A 26,355-nucleotide genomic window follows, 5' to 3' on the forward strand; every position below is an offset into this window, starting at 1 on the left:
AATTCTAATCATTTTCCAAATGAGCAAACAGTAAGCCAGTCTTGATTGGCTGTGTCATGGCAGCAGATGAAATGGATTTGCTGCACAGTTTAATTAGTCATCTATGAATGTCACAACCCTCAGAAAACCTGACATTAGATCTAAGTATTAGAGCTAATTAGCAAGGCATTGTTGAAACTCTATATGATTTTTATTTGGCTTATTTTGGGGAGCCTAGCTTCTTGTAGTTCCTCATTCTCTCCCTGCATCTTTCTACTCAGTGATTCCTATCAAGTAATTTGATTTTTTTCTACCCCTTAATTCCAATACAGTCATCAGGGAGTATAAGGAGGAAAAATTTAGACTGAGACTGAAATGGATTCAAATCCTACCTACTTATATCCTTACAGTGAAAAGTTGGCCTATTTACTTAACCTCTCAACTTTAGTCATTCATCTATAAAATTTATTTAATAATACTCAGCCTCTTGGCTTATTCTGGAAATTGAAATATAAAGTAACTAGCATATACTTTTCACAGGACAGTTACTAAAATATATTGGTTTCTTTCTCTTTCCTACTTTGATAGCTAATGGGATAATGATCATGTTGGCCTACTTCCTTTCTGATTAGTATAATTATATTCTGGCAGTGCTTGGTACACTTTGCAAGTGTTCTCTGTTCTTAACTTTGAATTACAACTTGAGGCAACTAGCATATTTCTTTCATCCAAGTCTCCTACAAGGGTTCAGAATTGATGCATGCTCCCTTGAACTGAAGAAATACATTAAGCACCCAACAATAATACTTTGTAAAGTCATGGCTCCATGAGTTCTCTCCTACTTCTTTATAATAAATAGGATGGGTACTAGGTGTGTGTTTGGTCAAAGAATATTTAAGTAGACTTTGCTGTTGTTTCATGCTTAAATCTAATACAGTTTAGCAAAAATGAAGAGGAGTACCTGCTTATTACAAATGGGAGCTTTCAATCCCAAGAGGGAAACCAGAAAGAACCATTGTCTCCTCGGATCCACACCCCAAAACACACACCCTCTCTGGATGTCATGACTTAGTCAATGGCATCACCATCCATCCAACCTGCCTTGGTAGAAAACCCAGTCACCTTTGACTCATTCTTGACTCCTCATTTCTCTTCCCTTCAATGCTTATAGCTTGTCAGTAGACAAAGCATGTTGACTTCTGTAGCAGTTAGCAGTCTGATATGGTTATGAATTCCAAAAGTAGATATTGGATTATCTGGTCTGTACCTGGGCATGATTAAGTTGTGATTAGGGCTTTGATTGGGTCATGTCATTAGGGCATTGAATCCCCTTCCCTTGGTGAGTTAGGACTCACCAATAAAAGACATGGCAAAGGAGAGAGTTGAGGGTTCTTAATGGTGGAGTTTTGATGTTGGGATTTGATGCTGAAGCCTTAAACTGGAGCCCCAGGAAGTAAGCTCACAGAGGAAAAAGAAGCCAGCCACAGGAAGAGAGGAACCCTGAGCCCAGGAAGAAGCAAGCCCTGGGAAGAGAGGAACCCTGAACCCAGGGAGAAGCAAGACCCCGGAAGGGAGGAAACCAGGAAGCCTGAACCCTTGCAGACGTCAGCAGCCATCTTGCTCCAACATATGAAAAAAGACTTTGGTGAGGGAAGTAACTTATGCTTTATGGCCTGGTATCTGTAAGCTCTTATCCCAAATAAACACCTTTTATAAAAACCAACCAATTTCTAATATTTTGTATCAGCACCTTTGGCTGACTAATACAACTTCTCTGAGGAATGATCTTCTAAATCTAGTTCTTCCTTTGCCTAGAGTTACCCACCACCCCTCACCAACTTCACCACTTAACTTGTTCTCCTGCCCACAATCTCTTACTCCTCTTACCTACCCACCACATTGTGGCCAGAGTCATTCTTCTAAAAATCTTCTTTAAAGTGCTTTGGTTCCCCATGGTGGAAATAAACAATACTTCTGTACAGGATGACTATCCCTCCCAAACTCTTCAAAGCTTTCGAGGCCAAGATCAGTCACCTACTCCATCCTATACTCCAGCCACTCTGAACTTCATGGCCGTTTCCTCATTTTCTTTTGGCTTTTCTCAAATTTCTACAACTAGTATTTATTAGTTAAGATATCAGAAAAAAAAAAAGAAAGAAAGAATAAGTAATATTAAAAACCAAGTGATAAAAGATACTCTGGTTAAGATTTCCCTTGTTGGATTCATTGGCTCTATTGGCATTCAAGGACTGACCAGATTTTTTTCTAATGAAGTTTGGGTAACCCTGTCACTCTAATCCTGATCTCATTATAAAAGCTGTAATAGAAAGGGACAGGGACATGCCATGCCAGGTTATTCACTAAAGGAAGTACGGATCCCCAAATAAGCCCAGCCATTAGATATCTTGCAATTAGACAACAGAGGAAAGGATATTTTCTAACTAATGGTTTTGTCAACCTTCCTTCACCTAGACTGATTTAATTATCTCCTTTCTGGTCTCCATCTTCTTGTCTCTTAAAAAGAGCCTCACACTGCTGCCTGAATATGAAAGAGAGATTTTTCTTGTTCATTCTGGAGTATGTTTTCCAAACTATTTTATTAAATAACCTATTGTGGGATTTTCCAAACATGCAGACAAACTGGAAGACCTTTATAGTGAACTTCATATACTCATCTCTTAGAATCTACCACTACCATTTTTACACTAGCTCTCTCTGTATATCCATCCCTCTACCCAAACATCAATGCACCTCATTTTTGTTGCATTTCCAAGTAATTCATAGATGTCAGTAGTTTTTGCTCTAATTTCTTCAGCATACATATCATTAGCTACAGTTCCAAATTCTTTTGATGAGAACCTTAGGTACAAGGAAGTACACAAATCTTAACTGTACATTTGCTGACATTTACACACATCTTTGAAACCCAAACCTTCATCAAGGTATAGAACATTAAGATGACTCCAGAAAGGTATTCTGTGTTTCTTCCCTGTCAAACCCTACATCCACCCTTCAGAGGCAACAAATTTTCTGATATTTTCTGATATTGTCCCATTAGTTTTTCCCACTCTAGAACCATATAGTCTACACTCTTCTTTTCACTCAATATAATGTTTTGAGGTCTACCCATGTTGTAGTATCATAATTCCTTCTTGCCGGAAGAACTAATAAAATTTAAAATTTCTGTGGCTTAATAGAATGAAAATACATTTAACATTTATATCACTTTCAACATGAGTATTCCTGGTTCAAAGTCACCTTTCCTGGAGGTGATGAGCTGGTGACCTTGGGCTTCTGTGATCTATTATAGCGTCTTTAGGCGGCGGACTTGGCCCAGTGGTTAGGGTGTCCGTCTACCACATGGGAGGTCCGCGGTTCAAACCCTGGGCCTCCTTGACCCATGTGGAGCTGGCCCATGAGCAGCGCTGATGCGCACAAGGAGTGCCCTGCCACGCAGAGGTGTCACCCTGTAAGGAGAGCCGCCCAGCGTGAAAGAAAGTGCAGCCTGCCCAGGAATGGTGCTGCACACACGGAGAGCTGACTCAACAAGATGACGCAACAAAAAGAAACACAGATTCCCATGCCGCGGACAAAGAAGACGCAGCAAATAGACACAGAGAATAGACAACCAGGGTGGGCGGGGAGGGGAAGAAGGGGAGAGAAATAAATAAATAAATCTTAAAAAAAAAAAAAAATATATATATATAGCATCGTTAATGTTTTATTATCTCCCCATCCAGCAGCTAATTCAGAGAGGGCAAAGAGGGCAGAAAATAACTTCTGCTGCTTACAATCCCCAGTCCAGGAGTGGGACATATCACTTCTGCACACATGCCATTGGTGAGGGCAGGTCATGTGGTCATATATGTGTGCAAATGGAAACAAAAAATTTAGGCCCTAGCTAGGCAGTCTCGTTCTTGTAGATACTCCATACAATGGCAGGACTGTGCACTGTTGATGGAAAATCTAGTTCTCTCTGCCACAATGTCGGGCTTCACTCCCATCACCTTCCCTTCATACCAGGCCTTTTACTGGGTGCTCCTGTAAGAGGGTAAGAAGCGCAAACCCTACAAATCAATGCAGTTGTGCTCACAGATTCTGTACCTCTTAGATCCTGGAGTCAAGTTCTATCTACTCTATGGCAGTGACCTTACAAACTTGCCTTGTCAATGACTGGCCTGCTACTTCTATGGGCTTCAGGTTGCTCTGAAGGCTGTTTATTACTTTGCATTTTCTTCTTTATTTCTTCCTTATTCAGATCTTTCTCATCTCTGCTAATCTGTTTATATGATGGCAATGAGAAATAATTTGCCTGGTTAAGGGTCTGCCTTGTACCCAGAAGCCATATTCAAGCAAAATTATTGAAAATACAGAAACACTTGACTAGGAAAATCTTCCAATCTTCCACTTAACTTTCTGTTTATTTGTTTTTGTTTTGACCAAGCAATGGATAGCAAGACTCCTACTTATGTACTAAGGGAACTACTATGTGCCTGTCCCTTTGCTGGTGATTAATCTTCAAGTAACATTGTAAGATATATATTATTAATATTGTTCTAGGATATAGGAGACTAAGTTCCAGAGAGATGTGCCCAAGGATACAGAATTACACAGTTATCTGGAATTTGAATCCAGATTATCCACAGGTTTATGCCTGGAATGGATTTTAAAGATTATGTGTCTAATTCTTTCATTTCACAGATAAGAAAATGAAAGTCAAGAGCATTTGAATAACTTATCTAGAGTCAAAGAGCTGGAAAGTGGCAGAATTAAACAGAAAGTCTATGGCTTCTAAATTTCCATTATGTTGCTCCAGTATATCTTTTTTGTTTTGTTTTGTTTTCTTTGTTTTTGATTGTCCTATGCTGTCTATAACAGGCAGAGAATGCAAATTTTATTTTAAAAAATATTTCCAGTCCCTTCACTGATGACTGAGTTACTTGTTTTATACATTTAAATTATTTTAAGACTTGATAATAATATTTAGCTCCAAGTCTAGCCCAGAAATGAAAATTTACAAAATTGTCTTAGGAACACATATATTTCTACCTACTAGTATAAGACTTGATAATAATATTTAGCTCCAAGTCTAGCCCAGAAATGAAAATTTAGAAAATTGTCTTAGGAACACATATATTTCTACCTACTAGTACACTTACAAATCATACAAAAGTATATCTTCATTTTAAAATAAAGTCTTTGAAAATGAAACCAGTTGATCAAATTTTTACCAAGATATTACAAGACATACTTTTTGCAAAAAAAAATAAAATAAAATAATTAAAGTAGAAATAACACTTTCAACTTAGTTTTCCAATGCCTTAAAAATCACATCAATTCTACAAATCACTATTTCTGAGGCTAGAACTATTATTTTTCCCCTCCCATATCTAATATGCTTATTTAAAAAAAAACAAAAAACATCAGAGCTCTAAAAACAATAAAAGGAGTTCTTAAATTTTAAACTATTTTCTAAATATAAAGGAAAAAAATTCAAATAATATTTTATATCTCTATTTGTTTACATTGCTTTAAAATTATTTTAAATGGAAGAACTAGTTGACATATCATACCTATACCTTAGAAACATTATTTGACATTAACATCTACATTAATGGCTATTTCACAGTCTACTTAAATAAATTTTCTAGTATACACCAACTGTCTAAAAAAAAAGCAAATCTAAAATGCTAATCTGTTTGGTCAGAGCCGACATTTATTATTTATTATTACTGCCTTTGAAAATACATTGACTTTTTTTTCTATTTCTTTTTTTTTGTCTTTATTTTTCTAATATTACATTCAAAAAACATGAGGTCCCTACACACACTCCCACCCCCCCACTCTACCTCTCCCCCCACAACAACAATCCCCTCCATTATCACAAAACATCTACTGCATCCGGTGAACACATCTCCGAGCACCGCTGCACCCCATGGTCAACGGTCCACACCATAGCCCACACCCTCCCACATTCCACCCAGTGGGCCATGGGAGGACACATAACGTCCGGCAACTGTCCCTGCAGCACCACCCAGGACAACTCCAAGTCCTGAGAATGCCCCCACATCTCATTTCCTCCCCCCACTCCCCACCCCCAGCAGCCACCACGGCCACCCTCTCCACACCAATGCCATATCCATTGACTTTTAAAAAAAAGACAAAAAAAAAAAAAAACGCACACATGTAAATCTCCCATTATACCTGCTAATAACATTTGAATAATACCTGAAAATTCTTCATTTACTGTTGAGTCTCTCTTCATAAGTTCATATGTTGTAAAAGCCATGCTTGAGAGAGAAGGCAGCAAATGTAATTAAGAGATACACCACCATTTAATCCTTTTCGAATTCCATGGTGTCCATAGACATCCTTCATTGTCTCCCACATAGTAAGACACTTTTCAATTTCTGGGTAGGAAACCGTCTGTGCTATTGCTCCGGAAACACCACCACAAAGTAAGCTAATGTGAGTTTTCAAAACTAAGACATTAGGATTGTCTGATGAAGGTGTGCCAAGAAGGGTAGAGCATGGTAAAGTCCATCACTCTTTAAGGTACCAAAAGTGAAACATGAAACACCTGCACCTGGAGCCGTCCCTAATATAGTAGGCATCAGGACTCCATAAAATCCAAGGAAACCACCTTCCTTTGCATAAATTGTTTTGAATGTGTGAATTATTCCTGAATAAGTGTGTTTCCCTTTCACCTGGAATGCTAGGCGAGTTCTAACCAGGTCAAGAGGGTAAGTGCAGATAACTGCCCTTATACCCCAAACAGTGATGGTGACAGTTCTCCTCTTCCCCCATTTGACAACTACAATCCCATATAAAGAGCAGAATATCTTTACCTGCCTTGGATCCAGCCATTAATCTGTGTACATGACCAGAAACTCCCAGCTTTGTAGTGGTTAACATTTTATAATGTTCAAATGCTATAAACTGAATTGCACTGTAGGGAAAGATTCTAATCATCATTGCACCATTTCCTTTACACAATCCAAGGTAGCCTTCCTTTTGGGGAACGGCATTTAGGAAAATGATTGTAATGGCGATTGCGAGCTTGTAATAAAACCTTTACTCGATCCAAAGGAACAACTGTTGCTTTGGCACAGCATCCAGCAATACCTCAGGTCGGAAAGGAGCGCAGCCAGTACACTCCCTGGCGGGCGGTGGGCCCTTTGCTCTCCCATCCACAGCAAGGGCTGCCGCAGCCCCTGCCATCAGGGCCAGGCTAAATTGGTAGCTTCACTCCCCAAGTTACAAATGAAAGGCCAAGTCCATTTCCAGAGCCGGCGGTGACAGGGGCCGACCACAGCGCTTGCGGCGCCCAACAACACTGCCTGTATTATTTCTTTTTACATTAAAATATCATTGAGGGGAGCAGATGGTGTTCAAGTGGTGGAGTGCCTGCTTCCCACAGGGGAGGTCCTCGTTTGGTCCCCAGTGCCTCCTAAACAAGAACAACAAAAACAACAAACAGATGGAAAATCCAACTCCGGAGAGCTGTGTGGTTCAGTGGTTGAGCGTTGGCTTCCCAGATAGGAGGTCCTGGGTTCAACCCCCAGTCCCAGTACCTGGTGACCCCTACACTAGGTGTGAACTGATTCCGGGCTGACAGTTACCAGTGGGGCAGGCTTCATTTGGAGGTTGCTTATCACAATACTCTCAGCTTCTGTTTGAATGTTGATGTTGTGCTAACCAGCTATCTTCCTAAAATGATCAAACCATACTTTGCCTTCATGAAATACTCTTATGACATCTTCCCATAAGCTGTATCATTTCTTATGACATCTAGCAAAAACCTGTATAGTTTTTAGGGGGGCTTTGATGAAATTATTCCCTGGTTCAATGGTGTGGATTCACTAGAAGTGATGACATTTGTGCAACTGGAAGTTTTTCTGCCTCAAGTATCAGCCTCTCCCATTTTCTTATTAACTTTGCTTAAATCAGGTTGCTTCGGCAGTAGCAACTGGGCAGAATTGAACGGCTATAAATATGCTTACTTCATTACTGTGGATATTTTGTTTCCTCTAATAAAGGGGATAAACCAATTGGAGGTTAGGGGTCTCTTACCTACTGAAAATGAAATGGAAAAACATTGCTGCCCAGAAAATAAAATATTGCTTGAAAGTGACTTGGAAAATTGCTTTTGTGTGCTCCTGTCTGAGGTCCTGGCAAATACCCTGCTGCAGAGCCCTTAAGTACACACCTGGGAAGACCTGTATGTAAGTGGGTACATTTAAAAGCAGAAGAGAAATATATTTGAGTCCTAGAGAACAATGAAGTACAATCCCATGAGCCAGGCAGCAAAGCACTTCAGGGAGATCACACTTGCTGGAATGATATGCAATTTGTGGGAAGCCACTAATTGCAACTTATATAAAGTGGCTTTAAATCCTTCCAGAGGAGTACCCTACTTCATTCAAAATGAGTCATTTAAAAACGGCAAAGCAGCCAAAAGCTCTTGCCTGGGGAAAATGGCATTCTCATGTCCTTCTGGTAGAGTTGGTCTAACTGCTTATATTGATAATTGGGCTTAAGTGTCCTGTGCAGGTGGAGACATTGGCCAATGTAAAATGTACTTAAAAAAGGAAAGCTACCGTTTGCCAGAGGACTGTCTAATTTCAGGCCACAAGTCTACAGTTAGAGTATACCTGTAGTGGGAAGGCTCTGCTACATGTCTGTTCAAAAAAGAAAAGGAAAATAACTAAAAAAAATCAGTGCCACTGTCCGTACTAACCAGAATACTGCTTACTTAGGTTAGGATGATAAATAGAGTTGCCGTTTATTGAGAACACATGATGTACCCAGCACTAGCAGTGTGCCCCTTCCAGCGTCCTGGCTGACCCCTGCATTTTCCTTATAACCATCATGGGTGTCTTGGAGTTTTTCACATCTTTACTCAGCTGTACAGTCCACTCTCACCCTCTTCTCCCAAACCCTCATCTTCCAGTCCTCAACCAAATATCCAGTAAAAGGTGAAAAGCCATGAGTCAAGGTTTGCCTGTCTTGGCAGTTGAACCTTTCCCCGACCTTGTATATTATGAGAATTCTGTTTCATGGCCCCTAAACTTTGTAGATATTGCATTGCACATTCCAATAGCACACTTCACTTCTTCTCTCATAACAGTCAGCACTATTGTACTTGCTTATAAGATATTTTCCTCCTGCTATGCCCGAAGGCCCGGGAGGAGCCAAAGAACTTGATTGTCTTGTCCACATCTCACCTCTTGGTTCAATTCCTGAACATGTTCAAAAATATTTGTTGAATGAATGAATCATTAGTGAATTCCCATGTCAGTCCTTGAAGGTAGATATTATCATTCTCAGTTTATATATGAGAACTCTGAGGAAGATTAGAGAGGTAATTTCTCTAAGATCCCTAATGTAATAAACAACAGAGCTGGCTTTTAAATCCAAAATTTTACTCTAAAATCAATGTTTTTAACTCCTGACTTACATTGCCTTATGCTTTAAAAAGAATTCATACTACAGGAACTTAAGATGTAAAAGTGAAAACAGTTCAAACATAAATGCGAGTAAGTATAAGTGAAATTTCCATATATATACTGACGATTAGTTGGTGGCAGGAATTTTGATGTGTGTAAGTTGCATATGCTGCTTGGGTGTCTCATGGGAATTATCTCAGGAAGCAGCAGTTCCTGAAGACATTTCATGGCTCCCTAAAATAAGGTGAGAGACTGGGGATGAAGGGAAGCCAAAGTTGTTTTCCTACCCGGGCACCAAGTTTGAAACCAGTGGGAGTGATTTTATCCATCAAGGCAGAACTGAAATAAACCGTGTCTTAATTTGCCACAGGGCTGCCGATGCAAAGTATCAGAAATGAGTTGGTTTTTGTAATGAGAATTTTATTTAGGGTAAAAGCTTATAATTCCAAGGTTGTGAAATGTCCAAATCAAGCAGAGATGCTTTCTCACCAAAGTCAGCTACTGGTGATCGTGGGGTCCTGGCACATTGGCAAAGCAAGACGGCAGCTGGTCTCTGCTGAGGTCCCTGCCTTCCCCTCCAAAATCTGTCCTTTCCTGGAGCTCAGCTATATGCTGTCAGGCATATGGCTTGTATCCTCAGCGTTGAGCTGCTCTTGGGGTCAGCCTCTTGGGAACTTTGTGCTTAAATCTTGGCTGCTAGCCATCTTCACGTCCTCTCTCTCACATGGCATGATAAAAAATGGCAGCTTCCTTTTTCTCTGTGTGTCTCTTTCTCTGTGTCTCCCTTTATATAAGGCTCCAGTAACAGGGAAGAGGGTGGATGCTTAACCTGAGTCACGTGTAACATACATAGTCTAATCAAAGTGATCTTATCAAGTAATATAATAAAAGCTCCCTTAACTTAATTTAGTGCAATCAAAGGGTCCCAAAACCACAGGAATGGATTAGTTTAAGAACATATGCAGCTTGGGGGCTTGCAGGGCGGAGGGTGTGTGGACATCGATTTGGAGAGAGAATGGTGGAGGTGGTACTTGCTAAAGGTAGAATTTCGGGTTACAAGTACAGAGGTGGGAAGCTGTGGGCTGGCGGGACCCTTCCCCCTGACCCTTGGTTGTGCGGTGGCATTCCTGGGCCCCATGATGCCCGGATGTGTGGTCCCCAGGTCCGTGTCCCCCGAGCCCCCACAGCCCGTGTTCCATAGACCTACGTGCCCTGGGTCTGCAGAGTCCCGGACTTCCCTTACCCAAGTCTAGCGCTCCCAAAGGTCCGGGATTGCCTTAGCCCTCCACTTTTGGACTGACTCCGTGGGTGGGAGGGATTCGGTGGGGGGTTCGGTAGGGGGGCCTAGCTAGTGTGGGTTCGAATTTCTGGTGTTTCCCCGCCCCCCATTTTCTTTTCTTTTTTTGCGCATGAAGGAGCATACGGCTGGCTTGGGGAGAGTCTGGGAAGAGAGGAGTGGCAAATTTGCTGAGCAAGACTGATTCACCTAAATACCCTGGGATAGGAAACTTGGCCTGGGAGAAGGTGGAGTCAGAAAATCAGCAAGTCCTCTCATAGCACACCTAAAGGAGAGGGACTGTAGGAGGGGCTTTCCAAGCTTCCAATAGCATACTTGGGGTTCCTGGTAAGGTGTGAGTGCTCTCTCCCTGGAAATTAAGAGTCATTGTCTTCTGTGTGGAGCTGGTTCAACAAGGACCCACTTGACTCTGCTACCAGACCTCTCGGGCAGCTTTCCTGCTGCCTGGGAGGGAGGGAAGTGAGGAAGGGAGAAAAGGAGGAATGTCAGATACGTAAGCGTTTTATTTAACTACAAACAGGATTCCTTGCTTGAAATTTTCCATAGTATTGGGTTCGTTTTTCCTTCTTCTTTATCCCCCCAAGGCCCTTTTTTCTTTCTTTCTCTTTTTTTTTTCCTTACTTACTTCCCCACTCCCTTTTTTTTCCTCTTTCTTTCTTTCTCTGCTTTCTTATTCTTCTTACATTAAGTCCTGCAGGGAGAGCTTCACATTTGCTATATTCCTCATCCTCCATTTACTCTTTTCTATGTGTATTGATTTTGGCCACCAACTCTATTCCCTTTCCTCTACATCTTTCTATCCTCCATCATTGATTGTTTCTCTTACATTACACCTCTCTTTGTTTGCCCCCCTATTTTTTGACTTTTTATTTCTAATACCTTTGTTCTGTTTTCTGCCTTACATTCACTCTTTATATTATTGTCCTCTCTTTTCTCTTTCCCTCTATCCTGAACACACAGGCCTTTTAATTCACACTGTATTCCTCCCCATATTCAGATTTTTACCTTCTCTACTTATCTTACTGTTATAACTCTACATACCTTACAAGAGTCTAATATCCATTCTCCTATATCTCATATGGTTCCTCTGTTAATATTTACTATCAATACTACTATTATTCATTTTCTTATTCCTTTTGCTTTCTCTGGCCCTAATATTTTCCTTTACGTGAACTTAGCCAATTACAGGGAAATAGAATAAGAAGAACAAAGTGACAAAGAGAAGACTTAACACACATGCAAAAACAACAACTAATTAAACTCCAAACTAGACAAAGAAGCTAAGCAACTGACTAAACCCATCAAGATAAAATGATGACCAGAGAGCAACAAAAAACTACAAACCAAACCAATAATCAGGAAAACATGCCCCAATCCAATGAACAAACTAAAAAACAGGAAGAGGAGCAGAACATCAAAGAAGTAATTAAAGATCTCAAAACATATATTAGGGACCAATTTGATGATGTGAAGGAAGAGAGAATATGAAGAAAACAATTGGAGAGAATACAGAAGAAATTGCAATCATACACAAAAAGATAACAGATGTGATGGTGATGAACAGCACAATTCAAGAAATAAAATATACACTCTCAGCAAATAACAGCAGACTCGAAAATGCAGAGAAGAGATTCAGTGATGTGGAAGACAGTACATCTGAAATCAAACAGATAGTAGAACTGGTCAATAAAAAGAAAAAATCCAGCAGGGGCTTAGGGACCTGAATGACAATGCAAAATGCACAAACATATGTATTACAGGCATCCCAGAAGGAGAAGAGAAGGGAAAGGGGACAAGAAGTGGTGCTGGAGGAAATAATGGCTGAAAACGTCCCAAACCTATTGAGGGAGATGGATGTACATGTCCAGGAAGCACAATGCACCCCAAACAGCATAATCCCAGCAGACCTACCCCAAGATGTATACTTGTCAAGTTATCCAATGCTCAAGACAAAGAGAAAATACTAAAAGCAGCAAAAGAAGAGAACCATCACAACAAAGGAGGCTCCATAAGATTCAGTGCTGATTTCTCATCTGAAACCATGGAGGCAAGAAGACAGTGCTATGACATAGTCAAGGTACTAAAAGAAAAAAATTTCCAACCGAGAATACTCTGTCCAGCAAAGTTAGCATTCAAAAATGATGGAGAGTTCAAAATATTCACAGATAAACAAACTAAGAGAGTATGCCAATAAGAATCCTGCCCTTCAAGAAATACTACAGGGAGTTCTGCAGGAAGAAAGAAAAAAACAAGACAGACAGAGTTGGAGGAGAGCGTAAGAGCAACTAAAAAGACAAAAACAGAAAAAGGAAATCAAACAGAATAGGACAAACACAAATCCAAAGAAAATATGGCTAATATAAGTAATTCCTTGAAAGTAATAGCACTGAATGTCAGTAGATTAAACTCACCTGTCAAGAGAATCAGACTGGAAAACTGGATAAGGAAATATGACCCATCTATATGCTGTCTGCAAGAAACACATCTTAGACCCAGAGATTCAAGAAGGTTGACAGTGAATGGCTGGAAAAAAATCTTACAAGCAAACAATAACCAAAAAAGGGCAGGAGTAGCTATATTAATATCAGACAAAATAGACTTTAAATGCAAAAGAATTGTGAGAGACAAAGACAGACACTACATATTAGTGAAAGGGATAATCTTTCAAGAAGAAAGAGCAATCATAAACATTTATGCTCCTAACAAGGGTGCCTCCAAATATGTGAGGCAAACACTGGAAAAACTAAATGAAGGAATAGATGCCTCTACAATTATAGTGGGGGACTTTAATACACCACTATCAACTTTGGACAGAACATCTCAAAAGAGAATCAATAAAGAAACAAAGATTTTGAACAATATATTAGAGGAGTTGGACCTAACTGACATATACAGAACATTACACACAAATGCAGCAGGATATACATTCTTCTCAAGTGCACATGGATCATTCTCCAATATAGACCACATGCTAGGACACAGAGAAAGTCTCAATGAATTCAGAAATATAGAAATCATACAAAATAATTTCTCTGACCACAGTGGAATGAAGCTGGCAATCTGCAAGGGGCAGAGACCCAGATTTGGCACCAAGATTTGGAAGTTAAACAACACACTCTTAGAAAAACAGTGGGTCAAGGAGGAAATCTCAAAAGAAATTAATAACTACCTTGAAACTAATGAAAATGATAATACAACATATCCAAACTTATGGGATGCAGCAAAAGCAGTACTGAGAGGGAAATTTATAGTCATAAATTCATACATCAAAAAAGAAGAAAGAGCTAAAGTTGAAAAACTAAATGCACACTTGGAGGAATTAGTTAAAAAACAACAAACTAACCCCAAAGGAAGAAGAAAGAAAGAAATAACAAAGATCAGAGCAGAACTAAATGAAATAGAAAGTAAGAAATCACTTGAAAAAAATAAATAAAACCAAGAACTGGTTCTTTGAGAAAATCAATAAAATTGACAAACCCTTAGCTAGGTTAACAAAGAAAAAAAGAGAGAAGATGCAAATACACAAAATAAGAAATGAGAAAGAAGCTATCACCACTGACCCCACAGAAATAAAGACTATCATAAAAGGATATATTCCAACAAAAATGACAATTCAGAGGAAATGGACAAATTCCTAGAAACACATAGGCAGCCTACATTGACAAAAGAAGGTGTTGATGATCTCAACAAATCAACCACAAGTAAAGAGATGGAATCAGTCATTAAAAACCTCCCAACTAAAAAGAGCCCTGGGCCAGACAGCTTCACATGTGAATTCTACAAAACATTCTTGAAAGAACTAACACCAATCTTGCTTAAACTCTTCCAAAAAATTGAAACAGAAGGAACATTTCCTAACTGATTCTATGATGCCAACATTACTCTAGTATCAAAGCCAAACAAAGACACCACAAGAAAGGAAAATTACAGACCAATCTCTCTAATGAGTCTTCACGTGAAAATCCTTAACAAAATACTTGCTAATCATATTCATCAACACATTAAACAAATTATACACCATGACCAAGTGGGATTCATTCCTGGTATGCAAGGATGGTTCAACATAAGAAAATCAATTAATGTAATACACCACATAAACAGACTGAAGGAAAAAAATCACATGATCATATCTATAGATGCAGAAAAAGCATTTGACAAAATACAGCACACTTTCTTGATAAAAACACTGCAAAAGATCAGAATAGAAGGAAACTTTCTCAACACGATAAAGAGTATATATGAAAATCCCACAGTAACATCATTTACAATGGTGAAATCCTCAAATCTTTCCCTCTAAGACCAGGAACAAGACAAAGATGCCCACTATCATCCCTCCTATTTAATATAGTCTTAGAAGTACTTGCTCGAGCACTGAGGCAAGAGCCAGACATAAAAGGCATCCAAATTGTAAAGGAAGACATAAAAATTTCACTATTTGCAGATGATATGATCCTATATATAGAAAACCCTGAGAAGTCTACAACAAAGCTTCTAGAACTTATAAATGTGTTCAGTAAAGTCACAGGTTACAAGATAAATGCACAAAAATCAGTAGCATTTCTGTACATCAATAATGAGCAATCTGAGTAGGAAATCAGGAGTCAAATATCATTCACAATAGTAAAATAAAAAATCAAATACCTAGGGATAAATTTAAGTAAAGACATAAAAGACTTTTACACAGAAAACTACACAACACTGTTCAAGGAAATCAAAGAAGACTTAAATAAATGGAAGAATATTCCCTGTTCATGGATAGGAAGACTAAATATTGTTAAGATGTCTAGCCTACCAAAACTGATCTACAGATTCAATGCAATCCCAATAAAAATCAACACAGCATTCTTTAAGGAACTAGAAAAACTAACTATGAAATTTATTTGTAAAGGAAAGAGGCCCCGAATAGCCAAAGACATATTGAAAAAGAAAAATGAAATTGGAGGAATCACACTACCTGATTTCAAAACATACTATAAAGCTACAGTAGTGAAAACAGCATGGTATTGGCACATGAATAGACAAACTGACCAATGGAATCGAATTGAAAGTTCTGATATAGAACCTCATATATATAGCCATATAATATTCGATAAAGCCACCAAACCCTCTCAACTGGGAGAGAATGGCCTATTCAACTAATGGTGCCTGGAGAACTGGATATCCATATGTAAAAGAATGAAAGAGGATTACCAACTTATACCTTTTATAAAAATCAACTCAAGATGGATCAAAGACCTAAATATAGGATCCAAGACAATAAAGACCTTGGAAAGCAAAGGAGGGAAGCATCTACAGGACCTTGTAATAGGAAACGGCTTCATGAACTTCACACCAAAAGCATGAGCAGCTAAAGAACAAATAGATAACTGGGACTTCCTCAAAATTAAAGCCTTCTGTACCTCAAAGTAGTTTATCAAGAAAGTGAAAAGAGAGCCTACACAATGGGAGAAAATATTTGGTAACCATACATCTGAAAGGAGACTTATATCTTGCATATATAAAGAACTCCTATATCTTGAAAATAAAAGACAAACAGCCCATTTAAAAAATCGGAAAAAGATTTGAACAAATACTTCTCCAAAGATGATATACAAAAGGCTGAAAAACACATGAAGAAATGCTCAAAATCCCTAGCTATTAGGGAAATGCAAATCAAAGCAGCAATGAGATACCATCTTACTCACATAAGACTGGCAGCTATCAAAAAATCAGAAGACTACAACTGTTGGAGAAGATGTGAAGGAATGGGAACACTCATCCACTGCTGGTGGGAATGCAGAAGGATCCAGCCATTCTGGAGGAAAGTTTGGTGGTTTCTCAAAAACCTAGCTACAGATTTGCCATATGACCCAGCAATTCCACTGTTGGGTATAGACCCAGAAGATCTGAAAACAAGGACACAAAGTGATATATGCATAGCAATGTTCATAGCAGCATTATTCATTATTGCCAAAAGTTGGAATCAACCCAAATGCCCATCAACAGATGAATGGATAAATAAAATTTGGTATATACATACAATGGAATACTACTCAGCTATAAGAACAAATACAGTACAAACACATGTGATAACATGAATGAATCTTGAGAACCTTATGTTGAGTGAAGCAACCCAGGCATTGAAGGACAAATACTACATGACCTTTCTGATATGAAATAAGTACACCAGCTGTCTCAGAGAGCTAGAGACTGGATGATAAACTTTAAGGTAGTTGGAGGGCAGAGGAAGGTTGTGAGCTGACACCCACTTGGGTGAAATCTATGATAACCTGGAGGTAAGTATTTGTACAGGAAAGGGATAAAATGGGGGCATAGGGGTAACTTAGGGTGGGGCTGCATGGGCTTTAGGAGCGCTAGGGATGGGAGGATGGGTCAGATTGACCAAGAAATTGGGAGAGGGTGAGGGGAACATTTGATTATGGGAGACTGTCAGGTATGTGGTTGAAATTGTGGTACAGAGAAAACTCTTTAGAGAATGTAATATGGAAAGTTGCCTGTTTGGGATGCTTGGGGAGGGGGACATCTGACACAGGGTAAGCTTCTGGGGAGTGTATGAATGCTCATTTTGTCATAGTGGATTATATCATTGGATGGAGACCCATACAATGAGAGTGAAGGTATACCCATATCCTGGGGAGGACTGATGTTCTCAAACAGAGGGAATTGTATCTCTTGAGAGAATTGGTGGCTCCCAATGGGTTAGGGCAGTCAAGTATGTGAAGCTCTCAACATTTTTGCAGGTATCTCTGAATATGGTCCCTCAAGTAATGAAGATTGATTGTCATGGTGGGCCCTGAGGGAAGGGGGAAAGAGGTGTTGAATACATGAAATCAGGGTAACTGTGGGGCAATGGAAGTGTTCCACAAGATCATGCCATGATGGATATAGGTCATGTTAAATTACACCAAAAATGTATAAAAGTCTATAGACTAAAATGTAAACCATAATGTAAAACATAAGATAACTAAAAATTAGAAAATTGTATAGTCTAAAATATAAACCATAATGTAAACCCAAATGGAACCATGTTTGAAAACTATCATTTCAATATCTGTACATTAGCTGCAACAATATTAATATGAACATGTAAAAAGATCACTGTTGGGGAAGGGACAAAGTGTTTGATGTTGGATATGTGGGAGTACCATATATTGTATATGTGTATTACTTTGACCTAAAACGTATGTCAAGAGAAACTTAATAATCAGGAAAAAATAAAAGAAAGAAAGGAGGTAGACACTGAGGAAGAAATGGAAGAAATTGCCTTGCCACTGTACATACAGGACAAAATGAAAGGCAGAATGTCAAAAACAAAGCTTTTTCATTTTTTCATTTCTTTGATACCCCAATTTATTTTTCCTTTATTTAATTTTTCTAAATTTCTATGTATTCTATATCTAACCTTTAAACCTATCACTATATTCCATTTTTCTATTAAGGGAACCTGGCAATATATTGGGCTTCCTTTTTGAAGAAGTTTTGGACTACAGAGAGGTTCAACTATGGCGAGGGAGGAGCACTTCTGTGGGGGTGTCATTGGTGGGCTGCACACGGTTGGGAGGGAGTTCTCCAGGGCATGTCATAGAAAGGTTTGGATATATTCATAGTGGTTTCATTTGGAAATGACAGCTGAGAGAGTGCTGAATTCTTGACCAGGAGAACTCTATCACATTCCCCAATGGAACAACAACAATCCCCCAACTGCAATAGCAAAGACCAATAAAGATGGATGGTCCAACAAGGAGCCCTTGATACTGATGGCTCCGATTACGAGCCTATGTGCCTGAAATGTGAACTAGGCCTATAGCTGTGGGGTGCCTAAGAGTTACCTCCTGAGAGCCTCCATGTTGCTCAAATGTGGTCACTCTGTAAGCCAAACTCAGCATATAGATGCATTGCCTTCCCCCCAGCATGGGACATGACTCCCAGGGATGAGCCTCACTGGCACCAAGGGATTACTACCAAGCACCAGCTGATGATGTAACTACAAAAAGACCATGAACAAAGAGGTCAACTCAGACCAGCAGAATATCTCAACCTACGTGTAATATCAGGTGTTAAAAACTGCTTTTTGACTTTGGATAAAAAGGGGGAAATGGAAAGGACAAGTGAGTTTATATGGCTAAGAGTCTCCAAAAAAAGAGTCAGGAGGTCATCAGGAGTGATGCTTATGTTTGCCTCAGCAGGGTACCAGAGACAGCCAAGGTAGATGGATACCCAGGTGCTGGTTCTCCTGAAGGCTGCAGTGACCCACAGGTTCTATGGTCATGGCAGATGGCTCTGGAGTTCAGGGCCATGTCAGTTGGCCCTACTTTGGAGTTTCTGTTCCTGAGTGTTATGGAGTTGGGACTCAGATATAACCTTTGTACACATGCCTCTTCTCTCACTTTTACCGGACCTGTGGTTGGCATTTGGGTTGGTGTATACTCAGGAGACCTGAATCTCTGAACTGTCCATGTGACAGCCAGGCCCTGGGTCTCAGCAGACTTGGAGCTCCTACCCTCTGGTTTCTTAGACTTACCCTAGCCAGCTGACAGGGAGGTGAAGAGGGTCAATCACCACACCAGGGAGTCAAGAGAGCCTACAGCTGCAAGCAGGAGAATTGCATCCATCATCCATGTGGAATCTAAATTCCCTCTTGATGTAGAGGGGGATTGGACATAGCCATCCCAGGTCCACAAGATGGAGGAATAGAGTATGAATTAGAATGGATTTACTGGTGCTCTGCTGGGGAACTATTATGATTAGTAAGGGAAGAAATTGTAGTAGTGATGTGGAGAGGGTGGCCACAGTGACTGCTGATGGTCGGGAGAGGGAAGAAGAGATATGGTGTGGGGGTATTTTCAGAATTTGGAGTTGTCCTAGGTGGTGCTTCAGGGATGGATGCTGGACATTGTGTGTCCTGTTGTGGCCCACTGGGTGGACTTCGGGAGAGTGTGGACTACAATGTGGACCACTGCCCATTTGGTGCAGCAGTGATCCAGAATGTATTCACCGGGTGCAGTGGATATGCCACAATGACGGAAGAGTTTGTTGATGTGGGAGGGGTGGTGTGGTGGGGTGAGGGGTATATGGGGACCTCATATTTTTTGAATGTATCATTTAAAAGAAAATAAAGAAGAAGAAAAAAAGAACATATACATTTTTTTCTGGGATTCTCAAAATTCAGTGTCACAGACCACAGAGGGATTTCTGATGGACAATTCCATAATCTCTTTCTGCACCTTTTTTAGTTCAGGCTGTTGCGGTTTCAACCAGAGGCAATAAAAACTATAACCTTTCCTAAAGATAGGAAATACTTTGCAAGATACATTTTTGGTGATTTCATCAGAATGTAAAGTCTGACTAATTTTTTATAAATATGCAGAATGCCTGAGTAAAGCCCAAAATCCATTGAATGATTTTGAGAAGGCAGATGTTGCAAATTTCCATAGTAGGGTGCTCATGAGCAGATCACGTGGAGATGGGAGCCCACAGCAGCAGAGAGGGCTCCAGAGACTTTGTGGGAGAGTTTCATGGCATCAGAAGGGTTATGATTTTCCAGGGAATTAAAAGTGACAGAAATCATTCAAATGACATCTTCTGACAGTCCACTATGCTACCAATTTCATTTAAAACAATAAATAAATCTTAATTTGAAGCTCAGTGGTAAGCAAGCAATTAAGTGGGAAATTGCAGCTGCTCAAGAAGTTAATTTATTAGATTTCTAGATCAGAGCTTAAGCCAAAAGAAGTGCAAAATTCTGTAAAGATCAACCAGGTTCTTCATGACAATATAGCCTTGACTCATTTAGAAATGAACCCCCAAATGCAATGTGGCACATGTGTGATATGCCACAGTGGTAGCTTGAGCAACTGCAAACAGTGGACTCCAGGGGGAATCTGTTGAGCAAAAGATAAGGATGGTGGAAGAAGAAATTGGCAAAGCTGGGAAGAATGGGACAAAGTTACAGAGGAACATAAACTTCATGGCCAGAAAGTAATTTTATCCATTTATTAAATAAACACACATGACACATTTTTATAAGTCTGTTTTGGGAACAGTGCTAAATCTTAGGAATATGAAAAATAATTGTATAAGATAATATATTGTTTCTCTTCTTGACAATCTCTCGGTTTAGAGAAGGATCCAGACACAAGAAGAGATATTTACCTTACCACCGAGGCAATACCAAGATGTCATAGGTGCCCAGTGCAGAGAGAGCTACCAACCCACAAACTGGAGAATTTCTAAAGGAGTTATGCAAGCAAAGTGACCCTTGAGGAATATTATTCTTAATGTCAGTTATATAATAAATTGGAATAGGCAAGGCTGAAGGGAGAAAAATCTCCAGAATGCTCATTCAGGTTCCAATGAGGTACGGTTTAAAGAAATAATATTTGACATTAGAAATGGACTTCATGAATATTCAAGGAGAAATATGATTTCCCACCCACTCCATTGCACTAATAGTTTCTTAACACAGAACCAGAGATAACCAAATCTACAGTTCTCTGTCTCACCTTTCACGAGAGCTCCCATTACATATAGCATATATTTATAAATATTTATTGATTTAATTCATCAAACCACCCTCATTCAACAATTATGTGTTAATCATTTAATACATTCCAGGAACTAAGCTAAGAAATATTAGGAAAAAATGAATACTATAAGGATCCCATCCAATAGGAACCACTAGTTGAATGGCTTTTTTGTTGTTGTTGTTTGTTTTTAATCAGTCTAAAGACTTGGTGTCATTTACCCAAAGCCTGGTGCTATCAAATATCATTTACCATGGGATCATGTTGGGAAGTAACATGATGAAGTGGAAAGAGCCTGCTTTACCTAGACCGTCGTTCTCACACTCGAGCGTATATAGAATCACCTTGAGGGCTTTTTGAAACAGGGATTGCAGATCCCACCCCAGAGTTTCTAATTTAGTAATTCTGGCGTGGAGGCTGAGAATTTGTAATCCTAACAATTTCCCTGGGCATGCTGATGCTGCTGAGAACCTGTGAAGACATTTCTTCTTTCCCATTACTCTAGCTCTAAGAAGCTATCTGCTCTTTTCAAAACTAGTAACACCAGAAGTTGAATTTTTTATGTTTTAATTCTCTGCTTAATATATGGCCTTTTCTCTGCTTAGAACTGACCCTGTTATATTTCTTTGGAATTTCTTTCTTGCTAAGAGGTAAGTATTCACTAAGTAGTAGTTGATGTATGAAGTGTTAAGGTCTCCAGACCCAGATTAAGAGAGGCAGCCCTTAAGTTGAGGGTGGGCAAGTTCAAGAGCAAACTCTCATGAGGCACTCACCAGATAAGTGCTCTGCGTTATGTCTTGGACATAAGTGGCCTAGGGAAGAAGACAGCCTTTATCCAAGGGTTTGGGCCCCAAAAGCTCAAAGAAAGAACTCCCATGTGTAAACTGTAACAAAATACATTGATCAGCACAATTTCCTGAAGGTCATTTGGCTTAAAAAAATAGCAGCTTAGGCTCATTTTAAGTGGGGGTGGGGGTTCTACATGTCTCACTAGATACAATGAAGCTCACTCTACTCAAATTATGAGGGAAATCGATCTCTCTTTAAACATGTGTCTGAGCATGGGAGGTCCGCAATTCAAACCCTGGGCCTCCTTGACCTGTGTGAAGCTGGCCCATGCGCAGTGCTGATGCGCGCAAGGAGTACCGTGCCACGCAGGGGTGTCCCCTGCGTAGGGGAGCCCCACGCGCAAGTAGTGCGCCCTGTAAGGAGAGCCGCCCAGCGCGAAAGAAAGTGCAGCCTGCCCAGGAATGGCACCGCACACACGGAGAGCTGATGCAACAAAAAGAAACACAGATTGCCGTGCTGCTGACAACAGCAGAAACGGACAAAGAAGACGCAGCAAATAGACACAGAGAACAGACAACCAGGGTAGGAGGGGAAGGGGAGATAAATAAATAAACAAATCTTAAAACAAACAAACAAACAAACAAACAAAACACGTGTCTGAGGACACTGCTGCAAGCTGGAAGACCCGAGGCACCATGAGAGCAGACAGGTTTCATTTGGGCAAGCTCTGAGGAAGCGGAGAAAGATCTGGGAGAACTTTGCATGAGCAGGATTTCTACTTTGAGAGAATGAGAATGGACTGATTCTTATCCGACTTATTCATCTCAAGCCCAAAGCTTGGCACATAAGAAGAGTCCATAAATACTTTGAATGTGAATTATTGTAGAGAAAAAAGAGCCAAGATTTGTTGGATTTTACTCATGATCCTGCAATTCATTTTGGTCTCAAAACATTCCATAGTCAAAAGGCTATAATCTTGGCTATCCATATATACTTCTCTTAATTTTCCATAATAAGTCCTTAGCAAGTGTAAAGTTGTTGAAAAGTGAACATGCAGTGTCCTGTAGAGGAAATATATTATATAAGAAATTTTTTCCAAGATGCTTGGTGATTCTAAACACCATCAGACCTATCTGTAAAACCTTGCTTTTCCAGATGGTAAATGAAAGGTTTTACAAGCACTTCTTTTTCCAGTGTTGAAGAGCTTTAATTTTTTTCATTTTATAAAATGCTGATATTCCAGCAACTCAAAATAGTGCAACATGAAAACTTGCTGGTCTGCTTTTTGTTAGGATAAAGAAAACAACTTGTTTGGCACAAGTCATTGATTTTCCAGCTAAATGAGCAATAAAGGTTCTGAACTTTTAGAGAAGTACCAAATCAAAACTCAGTAGATCCTACACACTCAGCCCAGAGGCCAGAAATATTTATAACATGCAGTTCTTAATGACCAGATGGAAAGGTGAAGGAAGCTACTGATTATTTCTGTATTTTGCAGCCTATAGATAAAGGCATCAACACCGAAGCAATGGTGAAAAAAACATTTAAATTTTTGACTAAAATGTATTTGTCTATAACATAGGAGCCCCAAACTAGCTGCTTCAAATACTTTATTTTATAATAATAACTACTACTACAACAACTACTTTTGGAATATTAGTATTTTTCTCTATCTTGGGCATTATGCTAAGACATTTACTTGAATTAACTAATTTTCTTCTACCACAAGTCTAAAATATGTTCTAAAACCCCCATTTCACAGAGAGAGAAAACTAAGGATTTGAGAGGATAATCAGCTTCCCCAAGTGAATAAAAACCGACATGGGATCAAAACTCAAATCTGTCTAACTACAAAATCGGTACCCAGGCACAAGATCCTAACTTTTAAAGAGACTCCTATATAAAACATAAAGACATGCTATAGGGTTACATCCCAGGAGTCAAAGAACAAACACTATCTTAGTTTGCCACAGGGCTGCTGATGCTAAGTACCAGGAATAAGTTGACTTTTATATGGGAATTTTATTTAGGGTAAAAGTTATGAAATATCCAGATGAAAGCACTAATAGAGAAACTTTCTCACCAAAATCAGCTACTGGTGGTCTTGGTGTCCTTCCACAAAGTGAAACAAGATGGCCGTCAATCTCTGCCAAGGTCCCTGCCTTCCCCTCAAGGGTCACCATCTCCCAGAGTTCACCTGTGGATGATCAAGCATATAGTAGGGCTTGTTTTCTCAGCCTCGAGCTGCTCCGTGGGCCTAGGCTCTTGGGGCCTCTTTCCATGCTTCTGTGCTCTGCTGACTCCAGACCCTGGAACCTCTTTCAGCCTCTCCAGGTTTCTCAGTTTTTCTACAGTCCTCTCTCTCATATGGCAGGATAAAAATAGTAGCTTCCTTTATCTCTGTGTGTCTTGCTCTGTGTCTCCATTTATATAAAGGCCCAGGAAGAGGGTGGAGACCCAACCTGAGTCATGCCTCACTGACATAGTTCAATCAAAAGCCCTCTAACCAAGTGATACAATCAGGGCTCCTTAACAGAATCTAATGCAATCAAAGGGTCTCACACACAAAGGAATGGATTAATTTAAAAACATAATCTCCTTCTGGGATTCATCAAATTCAAAACTGTTACATATAATATTTCTAATTATTTATTTAAATTTATATTTTTATATTCTTCTTTTCAAACCCAACAGCCCACTTTGATCCTTCCATGACTCTGGATAAATGGTTCAATAACATACTTTAGGGAAATACAAAAATAAAAACTGTAGTCACTTTTAAACATCCAAACATGACTTATTTTTGTTATTAATGTGTCCAGTGAAATGACCAAAATCCAAACTTATTTCACCACTGAAACTTCTTTCAACCACCAAGGTTTCACCCATTCAGGTTTGTGGATCCTGAGACATATACAACTTGGGGATAGGGCTTATTTACAAAAACAGCTAAAAAATTAGATCCAAAAGTGACTATTTATTTAGGACAAGAAAAGAATAACAACAAATTATTACTTCCTTGAAGAATCAGTACCTTTTCCTTTCTGAAATCTCTTTACGTAATTTAATAGGAACTCTTTTACACAATGTCTTCTTGATTGGACATAAGGCTATTTCTCAATTTAACCCTCTGTCTCTGGTCCACCCATGTGCTAAAACCTCAGGCATCTCAAGACACATCTCATACTAGTTATCATGACCTTCATCTCAGTTCTTGCACTTCTCACCTTCCCTCCACAAACCAAAGCGGGGAAAAATAAAGACATGGGAAGAAGTCTTTTCTTAAAACAGACTCTGGCCATATCAAGTACTAAATGTTAGGGAAAAAAACAAATAATTACATAATAATTCATATCTGGAAACTGACTCCTTACCATAAATACTGCAAATTTTAAAAAATAGCAATCCTGAAGGCAAAAGAGATCCAAACCGACAGCAAATATTTATGATGTTTCCTTGAAAGATCACCTCCATCAAAGTAGAGACAAATCCATATGTATTGCTCAAGATTTCAAATGTGTGAGTGGAAGATCAAAGCTATGAGAAAAGTAACATCTCAGCGTAGTGTGTATGTAATCCGTCATTTTCAAACCAGTTACTTCATAACATCTGCTGATATCTATACACAATAACTACAATTATTAATTTTTATATCAATGCCTATTAACTCTAATTCTTACAACAAATCAACAAGATGGACATAGTTTTACCTATCTTGCAGATGAGGAAATTGAACTTCGTCCAGTATAAAGTGTCCACTGTATGTCAAACAGCTGTAGGTGAACACTATGTTCAAATACTGACCATGCCAACTCCAGACAAAGGTCATTTATTTCGAAGCATCTATGTGTCAGGTAGTATGTTAGGTGCTGAAGGTATGGTGAACAAGACATAGTGTGTCACTGAATTCTGGGGGCATACATAAAAATGGGAGAGAGAGATAAAAGACACAACTGTATTTTTTTAAAATTTTAATTAAAAATTGTTAGGTGTTCTGACATATACAAGTGTTTGGGAAAAATAATCATAGCAACTATTTAATCAACACTCATTGCAAACAACAAGAATTAAGCAAAAAACTGAGAAGATAGTTATAGATGGTCCAATATCTTACAAGATAGTAAGGAATTACTAACCCACACATGCAAAAAAAAGAAAACTGAGAACCAAGAAACACACATGAAAATGGGTGCTGTTTTTTCACAATTTGCGTTCCCACTGTTCCATTAAGTTGTCCAAAGCAAAGTTTGAAAATCAGTTTTCCTTTTATTGGGTTTAGGAGGCAAGGGGGTCAGAAATCACAAGATGGAGATTCTGA

At 39.3% G+C, this 26,355-nt stretch overlaps 1 pseudogene; it reads right to left on the bottom strand.

The window, feature by feature from the left end:
* The window catches only part of LOC101435249 (solute carrier family 25 member 16 pseudogene), a 141,172-nt pseudogene that overhangs the window by 7,184 nt on the left and 107,633 nt on the right, over positions 1–26,355 (bottom strand).

The sequence above is a fragment of the Dasypus novemcinctus genome, chromosome 3, assembly GCF_030445035.2.
Source record: "Dasypus novemcinctus isolate mDasNov1 chromosome 3, mDasNov1.1.hap2, whole genome shotgun sequence".
NCBI lineage: Eukaryota > Metazoa > Chordata > Mammalia > Cingulata > Dasypodidae > Dasypus > Dasypus novemcinctus.